Raw genomic sequence first — 21,598 nt, forward strand, 5'->3', positions numbered from 1 at the left:
TGAACCAGTGAGAGTCCTCTGGAAGAGGCGCAGTCGGATAGAATCATCAAGCCATGAGTTAGATGAACACCAAAGGTGATATGTCATTACGTGGGCTTGAGGATCCTCTCCGGCTTTGCCGTCGAACTTTGGACAGTCACCTGGTATCTTGGTCGGAACCGGTGGCCAATATGAGTTATGTAAAATAGGATCGTTTGTTAACTTGGACACATCGGGGAGTTCCAACGTAGCCAAAAATGGTAGCTGCGGGTTGAAGGACATCTGTGGCTGAGGGTTCGAGGCGGTATTAGGGTTCCACCCAGATTGGGGTTGCCCCCACGAACTTTGTCCGGACGGACCTGGCCCGAAAGGACCGGGCGCGTAGGAACTTTGTCCCGATGGACCTGGTCCAAAAGGACCTGGCGCATAGGGGGTTTGTCCGTAGGAGTTTTGTCCATGTGCGGACGACTGTCCCTGTGTCTGCCCCCCAGCTCCCCATGAATTAGCAGCTTGCCTGCCAGGTTGACCATATTGATAATTTTGATAGGGAGTGACCTGTGGTTGCTGATAATTTTGGTAAGGAGCATACTGATTTTGCCCCTGGGGTTGCTGGTAGCCATGTGACTGCTGGGTCCCATACGGAGCCTGGTAGGCAGGCTGCGTTTGGTATGAGGGTTGATAACCTGTTTGAGTCTGAGGCCCAGAGTATTGTCCTTGAACCGGTTGAGGTTGGACCATACGTCCCGAAGGTCGACTTGGTCGGATTCGAGATGGACCTGGTTGGCCAGCAGGATAGCCTTGCTGAACGCCAGGTTGTCCATGTGCCACCAAGGGTTGTCTTCGCGGGACGGGTGGTCGAATTGGTTGGATAGCTGGTTGACGTCGAGGTTGGCCAGCTTGCCCAGGTTGACGATGAGGGTAGACCCCGGGTTGATTTGGCTGTATAGACGGTTGGCCCGTTTGTCCCCCACCGTAACCGGGTTGGGAAGAGGGTTGGGCTTGCTGTACGGCAGGCTGCCCTCCTTGGTATATGGGCTGAGCAGAGGGTTGCCCCCCTCGCCCAGAAGGATTTGTGATTTGAGGGGTAGGTGGGCCCTGTTGAACATAGGGTTGTCCACCCTGCCCAAGGGGATACCCTTGCTGGACGGCTGGTTGATTTGAAGGATTGTAAACTAGGCCAGTTTGTCCAGAGGGGTACCCTGGCTGGAAACCAAGCTAGTCTTGAAAAGACGGTTGCTCTGGCTGCCCAGTAAGTTGATTCTGATATGGATATGGCGGACCTCCAATGTCCATAGGTTGTTCCTGGTAAGGTTGACCTTGTGGATGCCCAGATTGTCCTGGGTCAGGCGGGCCATACAGTGGTTGCCCCTGGGGGGGCTGCACGTAGAATGGCGGGTCCTGATTGGGTGGCCCTATGGGCTGCCGAGGAGGGTCTCGGTTTCCAAAGTACTTAGTAGTGTGGTCATACATGACATTCAAAGATTCCTCGTTTTCTTCGAAAGGGCGACGAGGGAGACCTGAGATTTCCTCAAGAAACTCACCATTTTCATCATAGAAGAAGATAGGACCATCGTAATCTGGGTCCGTTATAGGTTCCCCATAAGCATCATACGGTCCTGATCCTGGAATGCCTCCAACAAAAGAACCAGCTTGAGGGACTTCAGACGAGGAAACCGGTATAGCACTAACGACCGGAGTCGAACGCGCTACACAAACAGTAGGTTGAGTGGGAACTGAGGTTACGGGCGGGTTGAGTTCTGTCGTGAGGGGTGGGAAAAGAGGATGCGAAACAAAAGGGCCAATCGAGGCAGCGAGACTAGGATCCCATATAGTGGTAGAAGTTGTTCTAGCGGCATACCTATCCCTCAGCGATTGATATCGTGAAGGGACGGGAGAGGAAGCCGGGATCGGGGTCTCGATGTCTGTGACCACGGGTGTTTCGATGTCTGTGACCGCAGGTGTCTCACCTGTACTGGAAGCTGCCCCCTCCATCGGAGATGACATACCTAAAGGGGTACGGGGGGTGCGGGGGGTATCCCAATCTTCCTCCCAGACGGGATTCCAATCCTCTAAGTAATCTGGGTTGCCTGGGGACCGTGCGTTGATAGGCTGGATACTCGGAACAATGGGAAGAGTACCGCTTACAACTGGTACCTCGGGAGCAACAGAGGATGGAGAACCTTGATCACTTATACCAGAGGTTGATGGGTCAGCCAGGATGACCAGACCCCTTAGAACTCCTAAAGGAAACTACCGATAAAACCTGCTCAAAACTATCGCACACAAGACCTAGAAAAGGTGATGTTATCGTGGCCAAATTAATTTTAAGACGCAAGGACCAAACTTGACCTTTTCATATTTCAGGAGTCGAGAAAAGGACAAAGATGACTCCAGTCTCCTTCGAATGTTTAATGAGCACGAAGTGACAAGACGCTCACAGGCACCTTTTCGTTTAGGGAGTCCGAAAAGGATCAAAAGCGACTGCTCTGGAACTCTAGGTAGAGGGTGTGCCAAACTCTTCACAAAACCACAGAATACTTTTTAGGGTACGGGTGGTCAATCTTCGTGAATGCTGTGTTCACTGCATTGCGAATCGTAGGGCGGCCGACTCGGCTTCCTATGGATGAAGGATAAAAGCCTAGTGGGGTCTCCCTATATACTCGACGGTACGTGGGAGCGCAGTCCGTATTAGACCACTATCGAGTCACAGAAGGAGGAATCACCCAACCTAATGTGAAACAACAGTGACTATGTTTTAAGACGCCGGAACACGTCTCTAACCTAGACCTCTAAATATTTGCGTTTAGTTCCAATGCGTTTTTAGATTCATTTGGTTCATTTTACAGTTAATCTTGAGATTAAGTTTCGATTTCAAGCTCTATCGTATGTTCGCTCACAATTACTTAGATGCAATCTATATGCAAAAGAATTTCGTTTTGTTCGATGAATTCTAGCTACGAGAGAGCAAAGAATTTTTTAAACCAAACCAAACGAATACAAACAAACAAGTAGCTAAATGCAACTAAAGCGAGGAAAGGAAACTTTTCTTTTGAAAATGCAATTCAACGAAATGTTCTTTTCCTTTTCGAATTTTAAAGCAAGCTACTAATTTGATTTCTTTTCAGTGACATAAAACACCTAAAGGAATTTGGAGGAACCTGAACACCAAGTAAACTACTTAATGAAAGCACACAAAGTTCCCGAAACACTCAACCAAAGTTCTGAAATCAAAAGGAAACAAAGCAATGCACGAGCTATGTGATCTAAGCTCTGCAAAACAAGCAAGGATCGCAAGCGAGGAGGAAGCGAAAAAGACCACTTGGGAGCACAATCCAACACACTCTGACAATCACTGAACAAATGCGAAAACGAGTCTAGAACGAGCTGGTCAATCAAGCAAACAGAGATCCTCACGGGAGGCTTGACACGCACACGGCCACTAGATGTCCTAGGGTTCAGAGTGCGAAATCAATAGAGAAAAGCAAACATCCGACGGACCAGAGTCACAACCAGTCAATTAGAGACTTAACACAATCCAACAATTGCAAAAGTAAGGATGAAAACACGAACCAAGCAGCAAGAAGGGAAGGTGTTTGCAAACTCAAAACCGAGCAAAACGAAACCCTATGGAGCTGAGCTCTGTAATCAAACAGTTCAAAGTTCAGACAGTGAAAAACAAGTCATTGGACAAGTGGAGAGAAGAAGGGAAAGTCACAGCAAGAGGTTCAGGAGGCCAATTTGGTCAAAAACGAGTTTTTCAGGCTCAGCGCGGGTAGCCTTCAGCAACTTGGCGCTGACAGGGGGAGGCCTTCAGCAACTTTGCGACGTCAGCGCGGAAAGACACGAATAAAGCGCGTTGTCTCGAAAAAACGAGGTCAGCGCGGATATAAAGCACACAGACGCGATGACCGAAATCACAAAGAAGAGGGGGCGCGATGTCAGCGCGGAAGAACACGAATAAAGCGCGCTGCCCTTGAAAACGAGGTCAGCGCGGCTGTTAGACGTACAGGCGCGATGAAGAAAAAACCAAAGAACGAGGTCGCGATGTCAGCGCGACTGTTCCGAAATAAAACGCGCTGAGAGCAAAAAACAAGGACAGCCAAAATAAAAACTTCCCAAACCAAAGGCAGGAGCTTTTCAATAATAAAAACGCTTTCCAGAAAGACCCAAAAAGTTTATAAGCAACAAAGACAATCCCCAAAACTTGACAAGAGGTCAATCAAAAACCAAACACAAAAGTGGACTCAAGAGACAATAAGGCTCATCCCCAGTGGAGTCGCCAAATTGTTGGAGAGGTAAATCCCCTCTACGGATAGAGGCGATCCCTACTAGCCCAATAGGGGTCTAGCAACAATCACACAATGCTGCCACGCATGTTCCTAGTTACAATTAAACAAGAAGTTAAGAGCACCTACTTGGATTCCTGCGCTGTCGTTTGACGAAGAGATGTTGCCTTCGCTCCTTCGCTTCAGCTGGTCACAGTCCTCCGCGATCCCCGCGAACGGACACCTGCACACACGAAGAGAAAGCAAACGCAAGCGTGAAATCTAGTAAAAGTAACTATATGTCAGTCAGAAAAGACATAATTCACATTTATTCATTGCATAAACAAACGAGAATGGAACAATAATAGCAGTCATCTATTATTAATCAGAATAGAGAAGAGTACAACCAAATGTTCTGACGTCGATAAACTTCTCAGGAGGGATCAGTCAGCATGTATCTCAAGCATTCACCTTTGAGGATGGTTCTCCCAAGACAAACAACTCTCTCTCTCTCACACAAATGTCACAAACAAACTTCCCCAAGCAATCAATCACTTCCACACCTAACACACCAAACCTATAGCAGCAATCTGAGCACTATAAGCTCTGTACAATCCAAGCTAAGTCTAACTAGTTCCAACTAGCTGCTCATGGTAATGGTGGAAGTTTATATAGGAGAAGGAGTCTCCTAAAAGGGTGGAAGGATGAGCTTATCTTCAAGGGAAGTAGTTGCAAAAGGTCGAACAGACATGCCATAGAAGGGAGTCGACATTCACAAAGCTAACAACCAAGCCTGGAGAGATCTGGAAGGCTGGTTGTTTGAACAAATTCGCCCAAACTGGATCAGCGCGGATTATAGGGAGACTGCCGCGCTGTCAGCACATATCAATAACTGAACAAGTCATGTCAGCGCGGAAGAACACAGGAAAGGCGCGTTGTGCATCATCGCGGAAAAGTGATGTTCTTCCGCGATGGCAGCGCATGAAATACACTGGGAGGCGCTTGTCATCGCGGTTATTTTAGGAACAGACGCGCTGATGCACAAAACTTTGGAAAAGTGGGTTTTTAAGCCAGTTCAGGGATCAAACACCTAGTGATTGTGACTTCTGGACACAGCAGGGTGACTGACAGGAAGGCAGTGATAAATTACTGCGTAACAACTATGATGGGACCTTGTATGGAGAAGCAAGGGTTGTTACCTGCTGAAGGACTTGTTGGGGCTACTTGTGACCTTATGGTTGAAGGTGAAAAGGCCCGTGACAAGGGTGGAACTTGATGATCGTTGTGGATGATTGGGTCATGCTTTAGCCACATGGCTAAGTGCCCGGCATGACTCATGGACAGGTTGAAGGGCACACCTTTGGGTGGACTTCTCATGGCCGAGACCAAGAGATAGTCTTGATGGACACCTTGGTGGAGGAGCTGTGATGGAAGGGACTCGTGATGATGATGCTTAGATGGACTTCTCATGGCCGAGACCAAGAGATAGTCTTGGTGGACCTTTGGTGGAGGAGCTCATGATGACATGAGATCGTTGTGACTTTGGGAGACTTCATACATGGTGGACTTAGAGGATTTGAAGCATTGAGGAGCCGAGGTCGGGAGACTTTGATGTAGTATGGGATGCATACTTCCAAAGTACATGTATGGGCATGGCTTGGAAGGGTGACTTGATGTGGAGGATCGATATGAGACACTTTGGAGTGATGGAGTTACGATGATGGTGAGGCCTTGGTGGCTACATTTGGACATGGGTTGAGCCGAGACTCAACTACTTTACGCACATGATGATGTTGGGATAGATGTGGCTGATCACTTGTAGCACATTGACACCAACACACCGTGGACAGCATGTTGCAGATGAGGTGGATGGAGTTCCATGGACCTGAGCATGGATTATGGGAGTTGATTCTTGATGAGTCGGGGATGTGACAGGATGCTTTGAGGAACGACTGATGGTGGCATGAGGATGTGCATTCTCATTGTTTGGGCGTGATGGTTGGATTAGCTACCCAACTAGTTCAGACTTGGGTTCGCGAAGTGCACAGAGATATGTTGGCGTTATGTTGGAGTATCATGGCAGCAGTTCACATGAGGACGACACATGGTGGCTAGTCATCATGGATTGAGATGACTTCTTGTTGATGATGGTCTTGGTGGAGAGCTACCGAGATGGTACGTTGTCGTGGACGACAACGATTTCAGGTGGAGGAGAATGTAAGGCCCTTGAGTCTCGGGCAGGCGTGCACGATGGGCGAGCACCCCCGTGCACGACGACGGACGCTTCTTGGCACGATGACGGGCGCGTTTTGGCACGACGATGGACAGTGCGACAAGTAGGCGAGCTACCTCCGACACTTGGGCGACCTGTGCACGATGGGCGGGTGACCTGGGCGGGCGACCCGTGCACGGTGAGCCGGCGGACAAGGGGAACGGGCAACCCGGGCGGGCGACCTGGGCGGGCGACCCGTGCACGGTGAGCCGGCGGACAAGGGGAACGGGCAACCCGGGCGGGCGACCCGTGAGCGATGGGCAGGCGCCCCAGCGGGTGACCCGTGCACGATGGGCGCATGCCTTGCTACACGATGGGCAGCGGCATACGATGGACGGGCGGATGCGACGAACAGCAAAAGGTAGCGGGCAGCGTGCGACGAAACGGCGAGTTGCGGTTGCAGTGCGACGGGAGGTTGACACAATGTGACGAAATAGCGAGCCGGTTACGACAAACTGTGCGATGAAAGGCACTTAGGCCGAATGTGGCTAAGTGTTGGGCGGGAATATTAATATGCCATAAGGACTTATACGCATATGCCAAAGAATGTAAATATGCGTGGGTTGTAAAAATAAAATATAATATGTGAGGGCTTATATGTAAGATGATGGGGGCAACCATGAGTGGAGCACCCCCCTTAAAAACATAAGAAGAAAGCATATTATATGGAGGCTGTACACACATATAAATATGTGTGGATTAATTAATATAAAACGTATATAATACGTGGGCTTATGTGTTAATTAGTGGGGTCAACCATAAGTTAAGCAACCCCCTTGAAACATAAGGAAGATGCGTATATATTGTGGAGGATGAGACTTCATTCTCATCATCGATCTTCGCTCAAGGATCCTCGCATAAGAGACAAGGAAAAGGTGCGAAGGTTCTAAGGGATGCACATTCATCATGCGCATAAAGGCTAGAAGGACTTCGCATATTTTGGAGCTTGGGTTATGTGAAGTGAGGTCTCGGTTGAGGGAGATTTGGATACACGGTTTGGTGCAGAATTGTGTGAGTGTCTTGGTGACCCGTGTGGGTACCCGCTCATAGGAAAAGGTGCATAATTGTGTATGTAAAAGGCAGGTTGCCTTGATTGTAATATTTCTAAGTGTTGGTCGTGGACTTTGCCCGGCACACTTGTATGATTGTATTATTGAAAGGTTTCATAATATATATTATTATTGGGCGGACTCGTTCGGGAGTTGCCCCTCCCATTCTACACGGTTGTTTGCAATTGTTATGTTTATTGTTTAATTGCATATTGGTTATAAACGTGTATGAAGTTTTATGCATTGTACTTAATTGAGAAAGACAGAATTAAGTATGTTTATGCGAAAGGCGTAGTCCATATGTACAAGTATTAACGAAAAGAAAGTACACGGTGGTGCCGCACCAAGCCGGGCACGGGAAAAACAAATTACCGTAGGCTTGGGGGCGTGACAGCTCATTCGCGGGATTCCATTGCGCATCAATATATAGGCAGCCCCGCATCGCAAAACGAGACAAACACGCGACGTGACCCAATAAAACCGTCAGGCGCGCCTGACCGCGGAGTTCCGCTCTGGCGCCAGCGCGATCGCACCCGCGAGGATCCCTTCAACTGGCTCCGCAGCGCCGCACAAAAAGGGGCGAGGGTACAACACTAGGACTTCCCGGGAGGTCACCCATCCTAGTACTACTCTAGCCCAAGCGCGCTTAACTCTGGAGTTCTGATGGGATCCGATGCGTTAACGCTGGTATGATCGCACCCGTAATGATCTCGCCCCCTCCCCCTCTTCAAGGGAGACCGCCGAGCCACGCGCAGGGCATGGGTCCCACCCATAGCCCTCCGTCTGACGCCGTTCGCCATGGCGCGGGAGCTCGCCCTCTTCCCCGAATTAGCGGCGCGCCCCGCCCCGCCCCACGGGCAGCCAGCGGACTAGGGGAAGAACGAAGGGATGAAGGGAAGGGAAGGAGAGAGGGAGGGGAGAAAAAGGCGTAAGTTCCGCGACCACCGACAGCGCTGCGTGGAGCTCGCGCTACCTTTCCGTGCGTGATCCGCGGCTCTCCCCAAATTCGAATTCCCACAAAAAGCAGATACGATTCAACAAGCCTCTTACCCACTCTCCCCCACGTCATCTTCGCTACAGTGACGCGAACGGTCCTAGATTCATCACCCACTTCCGCAAATGCGCTCCGATCCCGCTCGCGACTTCCGACTAGGGTGATGAATCCGTGCACCCTTCCCGAGTTTCCCTCGGAGTAGTCCTCTGTTTCCCTCAGTGGCGCTCCCCCTCCTCCCTTATGCTCAGGCGACCTCCTCATTCGCGGGATTCCATTGCGCATCAATATACAGGCAGCCCCGCGTCGTAAAACGAGACGAACACGCGACGCAACCCAATAAAACCGTCAAGCGCGCCTGACCGCGGAGTTCCGCACTGGCGCCGGCGCGATCGCACAAAAAGGGGGGAGGGTGCAACACTAGGACTTCCCGGGAGGTCACCCATCCCAGTACTACTCTAGCCCAAGCGCGCTTAACTGCGGAGTTCTGATGGGATCCGGTGCATTAACACCGGTATGATCGCACCCGCAACGATCTCGCCCCCTCCCCCTCTTCAAGGGAGACCGCTGAGCTACGTGCAGGGCATGGCGCCCACCCATGGCCCTCCGTCCAACGCCGTTCGTCGCGGCGCGGGAGCTCGCCCTCTTCCCCGACTTGGCGGCGCACCAGCGGACCAGAGGAAGAACGAAGGGGGGAAGGGAAGGGAAGGAGAGAGGGAGGGGAGAAAACGGCGTAAGTTCCGCGACCACCGATGGCGCTGCGTGGAGCTCGCGCTGCCTTTCCGTGCGCGATCCGTGGCTCTCCCCAAATTCGAATTCCCACAAAAAGCAGATACGATTCAACAAACCTCTTACCCACTCTCCCCCGCGTCATCTTCGCTACAGTGACGCGAACGGTCCTAGATTCCTCACCCACTGCTGCGAATGCGCTCCGATCCCGCTCGCGACTTCCGACTAGGGTGATGAATCCGTGCCCCGTTCCCGAGTTTCCCTCGTAGCAGTCCTTTGTTTCCCTCAGTGGCGCTCCCCCTCCCCCCTTAATGCTCGGGCGACCTCCTCATTCGCGGGATTCCATTGCGCATCAATATATAGGCAGCCCCGCGTCGCAAAACGAGACGAAAATGCGACGCGACCCAATAAAACCGTCAAGCGCGCCTGACCGCAGGGTTCCGCGCTGGCGACGTCGCAATCGCACCCGCGAGGATCCCTTCCACTGGCTCCTCCGCGCCGCACAAAAAGGGTGGAGGGTGCAACACTAGGACTTCCAGGGAGGTCACCCATCCCAGTACTACTCTAGCCCAATCATGCTTAACTGCAGAGTTCTGATGGGATCCGGTGCATTAATGCTGGTATGATCGCACCCGCAAAGATCTTGCCCCCTCCCCCTCTTCAAGGGAGACGGCCAAGCCACGCACAGGGCATGGCACCCACCCATGGCCCTCCGTCTGACGCCATTCGCCGCGGCGTGGGAGCTCGCCCTCTTCCTCGACTTGGCGGCGCGCCCCGCCCCGCGTGCAGCGAGCGGACCGGGGGAAGAACGAAGGGGGGAAGGGAAGGGTAGGAGAGAGGGAGGGGAGAAAAAGGCGTAAGTTCCGCGACCACCGAGGGCGCTGCGTGGAGCTCACGCTGCCTTTCCGTGCATGATCCGCGGCTCTCCCCAAATTCGAATTCCCACAAAAAGCAGATACGATTCAACAAGCCTCTTACCCACTCTCCCCCACGTCATCTTCGCTACAGTGACGCGAACGGTCCTAGATTCATCACCCACTGCCGCAAATGCGCTCCGATCCCACTCGCGACTTCCGACTAGGGTGATGAATCCGTGCCCCGTTACGGAGTTTCCCTCGGAGCGGTCCTCTGTTTCCCTCAGTGGCGCTCCCCCTCCCCCCTTAATGCTCGGGCGACCTCCTCATTCGCGGGATTCCATTGCGCATCAATATACAGGCAGCCCCGCATCACAAAACGAGACTAACACGCGAAGCGACCCAATAAAACCGTCAAGCGCACCTGACCACGGAGTTCCGCACTGCCGCCAGCGTGATTGCACCCGTGAGGATCCCTTCGACTGGCTCCGCCGCGCCGCACAGAAAGGGGGGAGGGTGCAACACTAGGACTTCCCGGGAGGTCACCCATCCCAGTACTACTCTAGCCCAAGCGTGCTTAACTGCAGAGTTCTGATGGGAATCGGTGCATTAACGCTGGTATGATCACACCCGCAGAGATCTCGCCCCCTCCCCCTCTTCAAGGGAGACCGCCGAGTCACACGCAGGGCATGCCGCCCACCCATGGCCCTCCGTCCGACGCTGTTCGTGGCGGCGCGGGAGCTCGCCCTCTTCCCCGACTTGGAGGCGCGCCAGCGGACCAGAGGAAGAACGAAGGGGGGAAGGGAAGGGAAGGAGAGAGGGAGGGGAGAAAACGGCGTAAGTTCCGCGACCACCGACGGCGCTGCGTGGAGCTCGCGCTGCCTTTCCGTGCGCGATCCGCGGCTCTCCCCAAATTCGAATTCCCACAAAAAGCAGATATGATTCAACAAACCTCTTACCCACACTCCCCCGCATCATCTTCGCTACAGTGACGCGAACGGTCCTAGATTCATCGCCCACTGCCGCAAATGCGCTCCGATCCCGCACGCGACTTCCGACTAGGGTGATGAATCTATGCCCCGTTCCAGAGTTTCCCTCGGAGCAGTCCTCTGTTTCCCTCAGTGGCGCTCCCCTTCCCCCCTTAATGCTCGGGCGACCTCCTCATTCGCGGTATTCCATTGCGCATCAATATATAGGCAGCCCCGCGTCATAAAACGAGACGAACACGTGATGCGACCCAATAAAACCGTCAAGCGCGCCTGACTGTGGAGTTCTACACTGGCGCCGGCACGATCGCACCCGCGAGGATCCCTTCAACTGGCTCCACCGCGCCGTACAAAAAGGGGGGTGGGAGCAACACTAGGACTTCCCGAGAGGTCACCCATCCCAATACTACTCTAGCCCAAGGGCGCTTAACTGCGGAGTTCTGATGGGATCTGGTGCATTAATACTGGTATGATCGCACCCGCAAAGATCTCGACCCCTCCCCCTCTTCAAGGGAGACCGCCGAGCCACGCGCAGGGCATGGCGCCCACCCATGGCCCTCCGTCCGACGCCGTTCGCCGAGGCGCGGGAGCTCGCCCTCTTCCCCGACTTGGCGGCGCGCCCCGCCCCACGGGCAGCCAGCGGACCAAGGGAAGAACGAAGGGGGGAAGGGAAGGGAAGCAGAGAGGGAGGGGAGAAAAAGGCGTAAGTTCCGCGACCACCGAGGGCGCTGCATGGAGCTCGCGCTGCCTTTCCGTGCGTGATCCGCGGCTCTCCCCAAATTCGAATTCCCACAAAAAGCATATACGATTCAACAAGCCTCTTACCCACTCTCTCCCACGTCATCTTCGCTACAGTGACGCGAACGGTCATAGATTCATCACCCACTGCCGCAAATGCGCTCCGATCCCGCTCGCGACTTCCGACTAGGGTGATGAATCCGTGCCCCGTTCCCGAGTTTCCCTCGGAGCAGTCCTCTGTTTCCCTCAGTGGCGCTTCCCCTCCCCCCTTAATGCTCGGGTGACCTCCTCATTCGCGGGATTCCATTGCGCATTAATATACAGGCAGCCCCGCGTTGCAAAACGAGACGAACACGCGACGCGACCCAATAAAATCGTCAAGCGCACCTGACCACGGAGTTCCGCACTGGCGCCGGCGCGATCGCACCCGCGAGGATACCTTCCACTGGCTCCGCCGTGCCACACAAAAACGAGGGAGGGTGCAACACCAGGACTTCCCGGGAGGTCACCCATCCCAGTACTACTCTAGCCCAAGCACGCTTAACAGCGAAGTTCTGATGGGATCTGATGCATTAACACCGGTATGATCGCACCCGCAACGATCTCGCCCCCTCCCCCTCTTCAAGGGAGACAGCCGAGCCACACGCAGGGCATGGCGCCCACCCATGGCCCTCCGTCCGACGTCGTTCGCCGCGGCGCGGGATCTCGCCCTCTTCCCCGACTTGGCGGCGCACCAGCGGACCAGAGGAAGAACGAAGGGGGGAAGGGAAGGGAAGGAGAGAGGGAGGGGAGAAAACGGCGTAAGTTCCGCGACCACCGACGATGCTGCGTGGAGCTCGCGCTGCCTTTCCGTGCGCGATCCGCGGCTCTCCCCAAATTCGAATTCCCACAAAAAGCAGATACAATTCAACAAGCCTCTTACCCACTCTCCCCCGTGTCATCTTCGCTACGGTGACGCAAACGGTCCTAGATTCATCACCCACTGCCGGAAATGCGCTCCGTTCCCGCTCGCGACTTCCGACTAGGGTGATGAATCCGTGCCCCGTTCCCGAGTTTCCCTCGGAGCAGTCCTCTATTTCCCTCAGTGGCGCTCCCCCTCCCCCCTTAATGCTCGGGCGACCTCCTCATCCGCGAGATTCCATTGTGCATCAATATATAGGCAGCACCGCGCCGCAAAACGAGACGAACACGCGACACGACCCAGTAAAACTGTCAAGCGCGCCTGACCGCAGAGTTCCGCACTGGCGCCGGCGCGATCACACCCGCGAGGATTCCTTCCACTGGCTCCGCCGCGCCGCACAAAAGTGGGGGAGGGTGCAACACTAGGACTTCCCAGGAGGTCACCCATCCCAGTACTACTCTAGCCCAAGCGCGCTTAACTGCGGAGTTCTGATGGGATCCGGTGCATTAACACTGGTATGATCGCACCCGCAAAGATCTCGCCCCCTCCCCCTCTTCAAGGGAGACCGCCGAGCCACGCGCAGGGCATGGCGCCCACCCATGGCCCTCCGTCCGACGCCGTTCGCCGCGGCGCGGGAGCTCGCCCTCTTCCCCGACTTGGCGGCACGCCAGCAGACCAGGGGAAGAACGAAAGGGGGAAGGGAAGGGAAGGAGAGAGGGAGGGGAGAAAAAGGCGTAAGTTCCGCGACCACCGACGGCGCTGCGTGGAGCTCGCGCTGCCTTTCCGTGCCCGATCCGCGGCTCTCCCCAAACTTGAATTCCCACAAAAAGCAGATACGATTCAACAAACCTCTTACCCACTCTCCCCCGCGTCATCTTCGCTACACTGACGCGAACGGTCCTAGATTCATCACCCACTGCCGAAAATGTGCTCCGATCCCGCACGCGACTTCCGACTAGGGTTACGAATCTGTGCCCCGTTCCCGAGTTTCCCTCGGAGCAGTCCTCTGTTTCCCTGAGTGGCGCTCCCCCTCCCCCCTTAATGCTCGGGCGACCTCCTCATTCGCGGGATTCCATTGCGCATCAATATATAGGCAGCCCCGCGTCGCAAAACGAGACGAACACGCGACGTGACCCAATAAAACAGTCAAGCGCGCCTGACCGCGGAGTTCTGCACTGGCGCCGACGCGATCGCACCCGCAAGGATCCCTTCAACTGGCTCCGTCACGCCGCACAAAAAGGGGGGAGGGTGCAACACTAGGACTTCCCGGGAGGTCACCCATCCCAATAATACTCTAACCCAAGCGCACTTAACTATGGAGTTATGATGGGATCCGGTGCATTAACGCTGGTATGATCGCACCCGCAAAGATCTCGCCCCCTCCACCTCTTCAAGGGAGACCGCCAAGCCACGCGCAGGGCATGGCGCCCACCCATGGCCCTCCGTCCGACGCCGTTCGCCGCGGCGCGGGAGCTCGCCCTCTTCCCCGACTTGGCGGCGCGCCCTGCCCCGCCCCGCGAGCAGCCAGCGGACCAGGGGAAGAACGAATGGGGGAAGGGGAGGGAAGGAGAGAGGGAGGTGAGAAAAAGGCGTAAGTTTCGCGACCACTGACGGTGCTGCGTGGAGATCGCGCTGCCTTTCCGTGCGCGATCCGCGGCTCTCCCCAAATTCGAATTCCCACAAAAAGTAGATACGATTCAACAAGCCTCTTACCCACTCTCCCCCGCGTCATCTTCGCTACGGTGATGCGAACGGTCCTAGATTCATCACCCACTGCCGCAAATGCGCTCCGATCCCGCTCGTGACTTCCGACTAGGGTGATGAATCCGTGCCCAGTTCCTGAGTTTCCCGCGGAGCAGTCCTCTGTTTCACTTAGTGGCGCTCCCCGTCCCCCCTTAATGCTCGGGCGACCTCCTCATTCGCGGGATTCCATTGCGCATCAATATATAGGCAGCCCTGTGCCGCAAAACGAGACGAACACGCGACGCGAACCAATAAAACCATCAAGCGCGCCTGACCGCGGAGTTCCGCACTAGCGCCGGCGCGATCGCACCCGCGAGGATCCCCTCCACTGGCTCCGCCGCGCCGCACAAAAAGGGGGGAGGGTGCAACACTAGGACTTCCCGAAAGGTCACCCATCCCACTACTACTCTAGCCAAAGCGCGCTTAACTGCGGAGTTCTGATGGGATCCGGTGCATTAACGCTGGTATGATCGCACCCACAAAGATCTCGCCCCCTCCCCCTCTTCAAGGGAGACCACCGAGCCACGCGCAGGGCATGGCGCCCCCTCCCCGACTTAGCAACGCACTCCGCCCCGCCCAGCGGGCATCCAGTGGACCAGAGGAAGAATGAAGGGGGGAAGGGAAGGGAAGGAGAGAGGGAGGGGAGAAAATGGCGTAAGTTCCGCGACCACCGACAGCGCTGTGTGGAGCTCGCGCTGCCTTTCCGTGCGCGATCCGTGGCTCTCCCCAAATTTGAATTCCCACAAAAAGCAGATACGATTCAACAAACCTCTTACCCACTCTCCCCCGCGTCATCTTCGCTACAGTGACACGAACGGTCCTAGATTCATCACCCACTGCCGCGAATGCGCTCCGATCCCGCTCGCGACTTCCAACTAGGATGATGAATCCGTGCCCCGTTCCCGAGTTTCCCTCATAGCAGTGCTCTGTTTCCCTCAGTGGCGCTCCCCCTCCCCCCTTAATGCTCGGGCGACCTCCTCATTCGCGGGATTCTATTGCGCATCAATATATAGGCAGCCCCGCGTCGCAAAACGAGACGAACACGCGACGCGACCCAATAAAACCGTCAAGCGCGCTTGACCGCAGACTTCTGCGCTAAAGCCGGCGCAATCGCACCCGCGAGGATCCCTTCCACTGGCTCCGCTGCGCCGCACAAAAAGGGGGGAGGGTGCAACACTAGAACTTCCCGGGAGGTCACCCATCCCAGTACTACTCTAGCCCAAGCGCGCTTAACTGTGGAGTTTAGATGGGATCCGGTGCATTAACGTTGGTATGATCGCACCCGCAAAGATCTCGCCCCCTCCCCCTCTTCAAGGGAGACCGCCGAGCCACGCGCAGGGCATGGCGCCCACCCATGGCCCTCCATCCAACGTCGTTCGCCGCTGCGCGGGAGCTCGCCATCTTCCCCGAATTGTCGGCGCGCCCCGCCCTGCCCCGCGGGCAGCCAGCAGACTAAAGGGAAGAACGAAGGGGGGAAGGGGAGGGAAGGAGAGAGGGAGGGGAGAAAAAGGCGTAAGTTCCGCGACCACCGACGGCGCTGCGTGGAGCTCGCGCTGTCTTTCCGTGCGCGATCCGCGGCCCTCCCCAAATTCGAATTCCCACAAAAAGCAGATACGTTTAACAAACCTCTTACCCACTCTCCCCCGCGTCATCTTCGCTACAGTGACGCGAACGGTCCTAGATTCATCACCCACTACCGCAAGTGCGCTCCGATCCCGCTCGCAACTTCCGACTAGGGTGACGAATCCGTGCCTCGTTCCCGAGTTTCCCTCGGAGCAGTCCTCTGTTTCCCTCAGTGGAGCTCCACCTCCCCCCTTAATGCTCGGGCGACCTCCTCATTCGCGGGATTCCATTGCGCATCAATATATAGGCAGCCCAGCGCCGCAAAACGAGACGAACACGCGACGCGACCCAATAAAACCGTTAAGCGCGCCTGACCGCGGAGTTCCGCACTGGCGCCGGCGCGATCGCACGCGCGAGGATCCCTTCCACTGGCTTCGCCGAGCCGCACAAAAAAGGGGGAGGGTGCAACACTAGGACTTCCCGGGGGGTCATGTAAGGCCCTCGCGACGAGCGAGCGCCCCTTCACACGACGGTCAAGCGGTGGACACGACCCGGGGTAGGCACACACGATGGTGGGCGGGCGCCCTTGCACAACGAGCATGCTCCCCATGCACGATGGGCGCGGGTTTACACAGGCGGATCACCTGATGAGTTAACAAACGGACAAGTCACCCGGTGGCATGACGAGTTGGCGGGTGCGGGCCTGCACAGGCGATTCACTCGGCGATGCGACGAGCTGATGGACACGGGTCTGCGATGTACAAGTGAGTCAACCGACGGGGCGACGAGCTGATAAGCGCGGGCGAGCGTGGATATAACAGTGGGCACGGCGGAACAATGAGCGGGCGCCCCGGCGGGCGACCCGTGAATGATGGACGGGCGCCCGGGCGGGCGACCCGTGAATGATGGGCGGGCGCCTCGACGGGCGACCCGTGCACGACGGGCGGGCGACCCGCCCCTGCGACGAAACAGCGAGCCGGTTGCGACGATAATGTGCGACATTTCATAAGCGACGAAGGGAAACACTTGAAATAAAATCAAGTGTTGAATATGGTTTATATGTGTTGTCAAATGGAGTGAGGCCGACATGTTATTATGTATGTTGCAGGCGTATGTGGTGAAGCCTTAAGGCTAGACACCCCTTCCATAAACCCACAATGGAGTATGTATAAACATAAAAGCTTGGGCTCATTTGGAGCAACGAATAAACACATAAGCATATTATATGGAGGCACATATAAATATGTGTGGGTTAATTAAAATAATAAGAATATAATAATAATATATACGTGGGCTTATATGTGTAAGGTGGGGTCGGCCATGAGTGGTGCACCCCCCTTAAAACACATGGAGAAGAGCGTATATATTATGGAGGATGGAGCTTCATTTCTCCATCGAACTTCACTTGCTCTCCTTCGCATAAGGACAAGAGGGAAGTGCGAAAGTCTTGAGATATGCGCATATCTCATGCGCATTGGAGTTGAGGAGATCTCGCATGTCTTAAGGCTTGGTTATGTGAAGTATTATCTCGGTTGAGGAAGTTTTGTACACGGTCTTGGTGCAGAATTGTATGAGCGTCTTGGTGACCCGTGTGGGTACCCGCTCTTGGGCAAAGGTGCACAAATGTGTATGTAAAAGGTTGTCTTGCCGTGGTTGTAATATTTTCTAAGTGTTGGCCTTGGACTTTGCCAGGCACACTTGTATGATGTATTATTGAAGAGTTTCATAATATATTATTATTGGGCGGACTTGTTCGGGAGTTGCCCCTCCCTCTATAATTGTGTGCAATTGTTATGTTCTCGGTTTAATTGCATATTGATTATGAACGTGTATGAAGATTAATGCATTTTACTTAATTGAGAAAGATGAATTAAGTATGTTAATGTGGAAAGGCGTAGTCCATGTGCATGAGTATTGTTAAAAAGAAAGTGCAGGGTGGTGCCGCACCTCGCCAGACACGGTTGGAAGACTACCGTAGGCTTGGGGGCGTGACAGGTGGTATCAGAGCAGCTGATCCGGTATTGAAGCTGCTACACACCTTTACCGAAGTAAAGGTGGTATCAGAGCTCGGTCAGAGCTGGTGAGCAAGGTTGCTCGTGAAGATTTCAAGACTCGGTTTGAGCAGGGTTGCTCGTGATGAAGGTTATGGAGAACAGTTTGGGTTACATAGACTTGATGGTTTATGGTAAAACCGTTCAAGCCCTGGTAGACACGAATGTTGCACATAACTTTGTGACTACACGGTTAGCAAAAGAGACGGGGCTGACATCTATTATGGAGGTCGAGACAGTGGACTCTAGAGCTAAGGTGGTCGGTTTGGTACACGATGTACCTATACAGATAGAAGGATGGAGAGGTCAGTTGGACTTCATAGTGATGAAGTTGAAGACCTTCGACATGATACTTGGACGAGATTTCTTGAAGGGCAGCAAGGCTGTTGTTGTCCCCTCCCGTGAAGAAGATGTTGCAAGCTTGACTACGGTGGAAGAAGAACTTGAGGATGATCAGGTTGACCCAGGATCGTGCAGTTTGTCAACATGTATGGATGAGGTCACTCATATGGAGGAGCCTCGTGATGATGATACTTGTGTTCCATTTGAGCATTTGGTAGATGGACCGTGTGCAGTGGAAGGCAAAATCAGTTTGCCTATGCTATGGAGGATCTTGCCATGGATGACTATGATGGGACCTTGTATGAAGAAGCAAGGATTGTCGATTACTGCGGAGCTTGTTGGGGCTACTTGTGACCTTATGGTTGAAGGTACAAAGGCCCGTGACAAGGGTGGAACTTGATGATCGTTGTGGATGATTGGGTCATGCTTTAGCCACATGGCTAAGTGCCCGGCGTGACTCATGGACAGATTGAAGGGCACACCCTTGGGTGGACTTCTCATGGCCGAGACCAAGAGATAGTCTTGGTGGAGGAGCTGTGATGGAAGGGACTCGTGATGATGATGCTTAGATGAACTTCTCATGGTCGAGACCAAGAGATAGTCTTGGTGGACCTTTGGTGGAGGAGCTCATGATGACATGAGATCGTTGTGACTTTTGGGAGACTTCATACATGGTGGACTTAGAGGATTCGATGCATTGAGGAGCCGAGGTCAGGAGACTTTGATGCAGTATGGGATGCATACTTCCAAAGTACATGTATGGGCATGGCTTGGAAGGGTGACTTGATGTGGAGGATCGATATGAGACACTTTGGAGCGATGGAGTTACGATGATGATGGGTTGAGCCGAGACTCAACTACTTTACGCACATGATGATGTTGGGATAGATGTGGCTGATCACTTGTAGCACATTAACACCAACACACCGTGGACAGCATGTTGCAGATGAGATGGATGGAGTTCTCATGGACCTGAGCATGGATTATGGGGATTGATTCTTGATGAGTCGAGGATGTGACAGGATGCTTTGAGGAACGACCGATGGTGGCATGAGGATGTGCATTCTCATCGTTTGGGCGTGATAGTTGGATTAGCTACCCAACTAGTTCAGACATGGGAGCTAGCAGTGCGCAGAGATATGTTGGCATTATGTTGGAGTATCATGGCAGCAGTTCACATGAGGACGACATATGGTGATTGAGATGACTTCCCGTTGATGTTGATCTTGGTGGAGAGCTACCGAGATGGTATGTTGTCGAGGACGACAACGATTTCGGGTGGAGGAGAATGTAAGGCCCTCGCGACTCGGGCAGGTGCGCGACGAGCGAGCGCCCCTTCACACGACGGTCGGGCGGTGGACACGACCCGGGGTAGGCACACACGACGGTGGGCGGGCGCCCTTGCACGACGGGCGGGCGCCCCGTGCACGATGGGCGCGGGTCTACATGGGCGGGTCACCCGACGAGTTAACAAACGGACGAGTCACCCGGCGGCATGACGAGTTGGCGGGCGCGGGCCTGCACGGGCGAGTCACCCGGCGGTGCGACGAGCTGATGGGCGCGGGTCTGCGATGTACAGGCGAGTCAACCGACGGAGCGGCGAGCTGATGAGCGCGGGCGAGCGTGGATATAACAGCGGGCACGGCGGAACAATGAGCGGGCGCCCCGGCGGGCGACCCGTGAACGATGGGCGGGCGCCCGGGCGGGCGACCCGTGAACGATGGGCGGGCGCCCCGGCGGGCGACCCGCCCCTGCGACGAAACAGCGAGCCGGTTGCGACGATAATGTGCGACATTTCAGAAGCGACGAAGGGAAACACTTGAAATAAAATCAAGTGTTGAATATGGTTTATATGCGTTGTCAAATGGAGTGAGACCGACATGTTATTATGTATGTTGCGGGCGTATGTGGTGAAGCCTTAAGGCTAGACACCCCTTCCATAAACCCACAATGGAGTACGTATAAACATAAAAGCTTGGGCTCATTTGGAGCAACGAATAAACACATAAGCATATTATATGGAGGCACATATAAATATGTGTGGGTTAATTAAAATAATAAGAATATAATAATAATATATACGTGGGCTTATATGTGTAAGGTGGGGTCGGCCATGAGTGGTGCACCCCCCTTAAAACACATGGAGAAGAGCGTATATATTATGGAGGATGAAGCTTCATTTCTCCATCGAACTTCACTTGCTCTCCTTCGCATAAGGACAAGAGGGAAGTGCGAAAGTCTTGAGATATGCGCATATCTCATGCGCATTGGAGTTGAAGAGATCTCGCATGTCTTAAGGCTTGGTTATGTGAAGTATTATCTCGGTTGAGGAAGTTTTGTACACGGTCTTGGTGCAGAATTGTATGAGCGTCTTGGTGACCCGTGTGGGGACCCGCTCTTGGGCAAAGGTGCACAAATGTGTATGTAAAAGGTTGTCTTGCCGTGGTTGTAATATTTTCTAAGTGTTGGCCTTGGACTTTGCCAGGCACACTTGTATGATGTATTATTGAAGATTTTCACAATATATTATTATTGGGCGAACTTGTTCGGGAGTTGCCCCTCCCTCTATAATTGTGTGCAATTGTTATGTTCTCGTTTTAATTGCATATTGATTATGAACGTGTATGAAGATTAATGCATTTTACTTAATTGAGAAAGATGAATTAAGTATGTTAATGTGGAAAGACGTAGTCCATGTGCATGAGTATTGTTAAAAAGAAAGTGCAGGGTGGTGCCGCACCTCGCCAGATACGATTCAACAAACCTCTTACCCACTCTCCCCCGTGTCATCTTCGCTACAGTGACGCGAACGGTCCTAGATTCATCACCCACTGCCGCAAGTGCGCTCCGATCCCGCTCGCGACTTCCGACTAGGGTGACGAATCCGTGCCCCGTTCCCGAGTTTCCCTCGGAGCAGTCCTCTGTTTCCCTCAGTGGCGCTCCCCCTCCCCCCTTAATGCTCGGGCGACCTCCTCATTCGCGGGATTCCATTGCGCATCAATATATAGGCAGCCCCGCGCCGCAAAACGAGACGAACACGCGACGCGACCCAATAAAACCATCAAGCGTGCCTGACCGCGGAGTTCCGCACTGGCGTCGGCGCGATCGCACCCGCGAGGATCCCTTCCACTGGCT

The 21,598-nt window shown here is 54.0% G+C and overlaps 4 non-coding genes and 6 pseudogenes across 4 annotated transcripts; all 10 read right to left on the reverse strand.

Moving 5' to 3' along the window:
• Positions 1-8,147: 8,147 nt before the first annotated feature.
• On the reverse strand, positions 8,148-8,266 carry LOC149198535 (5S ribosomal RNA; annotated as a pseudogene).
• A 699-nt stretch (positions 8,267-8,965) lies between these two features.
• LOC149198536 (5S ribosomal RNA) lies at positions 8,966-9,084 on the reverse strand. Its single transcript, XR_016253998.1, has one exon. It is a non-coding gene; the product is annotated as a 5S ribosomal RNA (ribosomal RNA).
• Positions 9,085-9,800: 716 nt separating this feature from the next.
• Positions 9,801-9,919, reverse strand: LOC149198537 (5S ribosomal RNA). Its single transcript, XR_016254027.1, has one exon. It is a non-coding gene; the product is annotated as a 5S ribosomal RNA (ribosomal RNA).
• Positions 9,920-10,652: 733 nt separating this feature from the next.
• LOC149198538 (5S ribosomal RNA) lies at positions 10,653-10,771 on the reverse strand (annotated as a pseudogene).
• A 716-nt stretch (positions 10,772-11,487) lies between these two features.
• Positions 11,488-11,606, reverse strand: LOC149198539 (5S ribosomal RNA; annotated as a pseudogene).
• A 733-nt stretch (positions 11,607-12,339) lies between these two features.
• LOC149198540 (5S ribosomal RNA) lies at positions 12,340-12,458 on the reverse strand (annotated as a pseudogene).
• Positions 12,459-13,174: 716 nt separating this feature from the next.
• On the reverse strand, positions 13,175-13,293 carry LOC149198541 (5S ribosomal RNA). The gene has a single exon (XR_016253996.1). It is a non-coding gene; the product is annotated as a 5S ribosomal RNA (ribosomal RNA).
• Positions 13,294-14,009: 716 nt separating this feature from the next.
• Positions 14,010-14,128, reverse strand: LOC149198542 (5S ribosomal RNA; annotated as a pseudogene).
• A 738-nt stretch (positions 14,129-14,866) lies between these two features.
• On the reverse strand, positions 14,867-14,985 carry LOC149198543 (5S ribosomal RNA). Its single transcript, XR_016254025.1, has one exon. It is a non-coding gene; the product is annotated as a 5S ribosomal RNA (ribosomal RNA).
• A 687-nt stretch (positions 14,986-15,672) lies between these two features.
• Positions 15,673-15,791, reverse strand: LOC149198544 (5S ribosomal RNA; annotated as a pseudogene).
• Positions 15,792-21,598: the final 5,807 nt, after the last annotated feature.

This window comes from Pinus tabuliformis, chromosome 2_1 (genome assembly GCF_031772625.1).
Source record: "Pinus tabuliformis cultivar Carrire ecotype Pingquan chromosome 2_1, CPIR1, whole genome shotgun sequence".
NCBI classification, from domain to species: Eukaryota; Viridiplantae; Streptophyta; class Pinopsida; order Pinales; family Pinaceae; genus Pinus; species Pinus tabuliformis.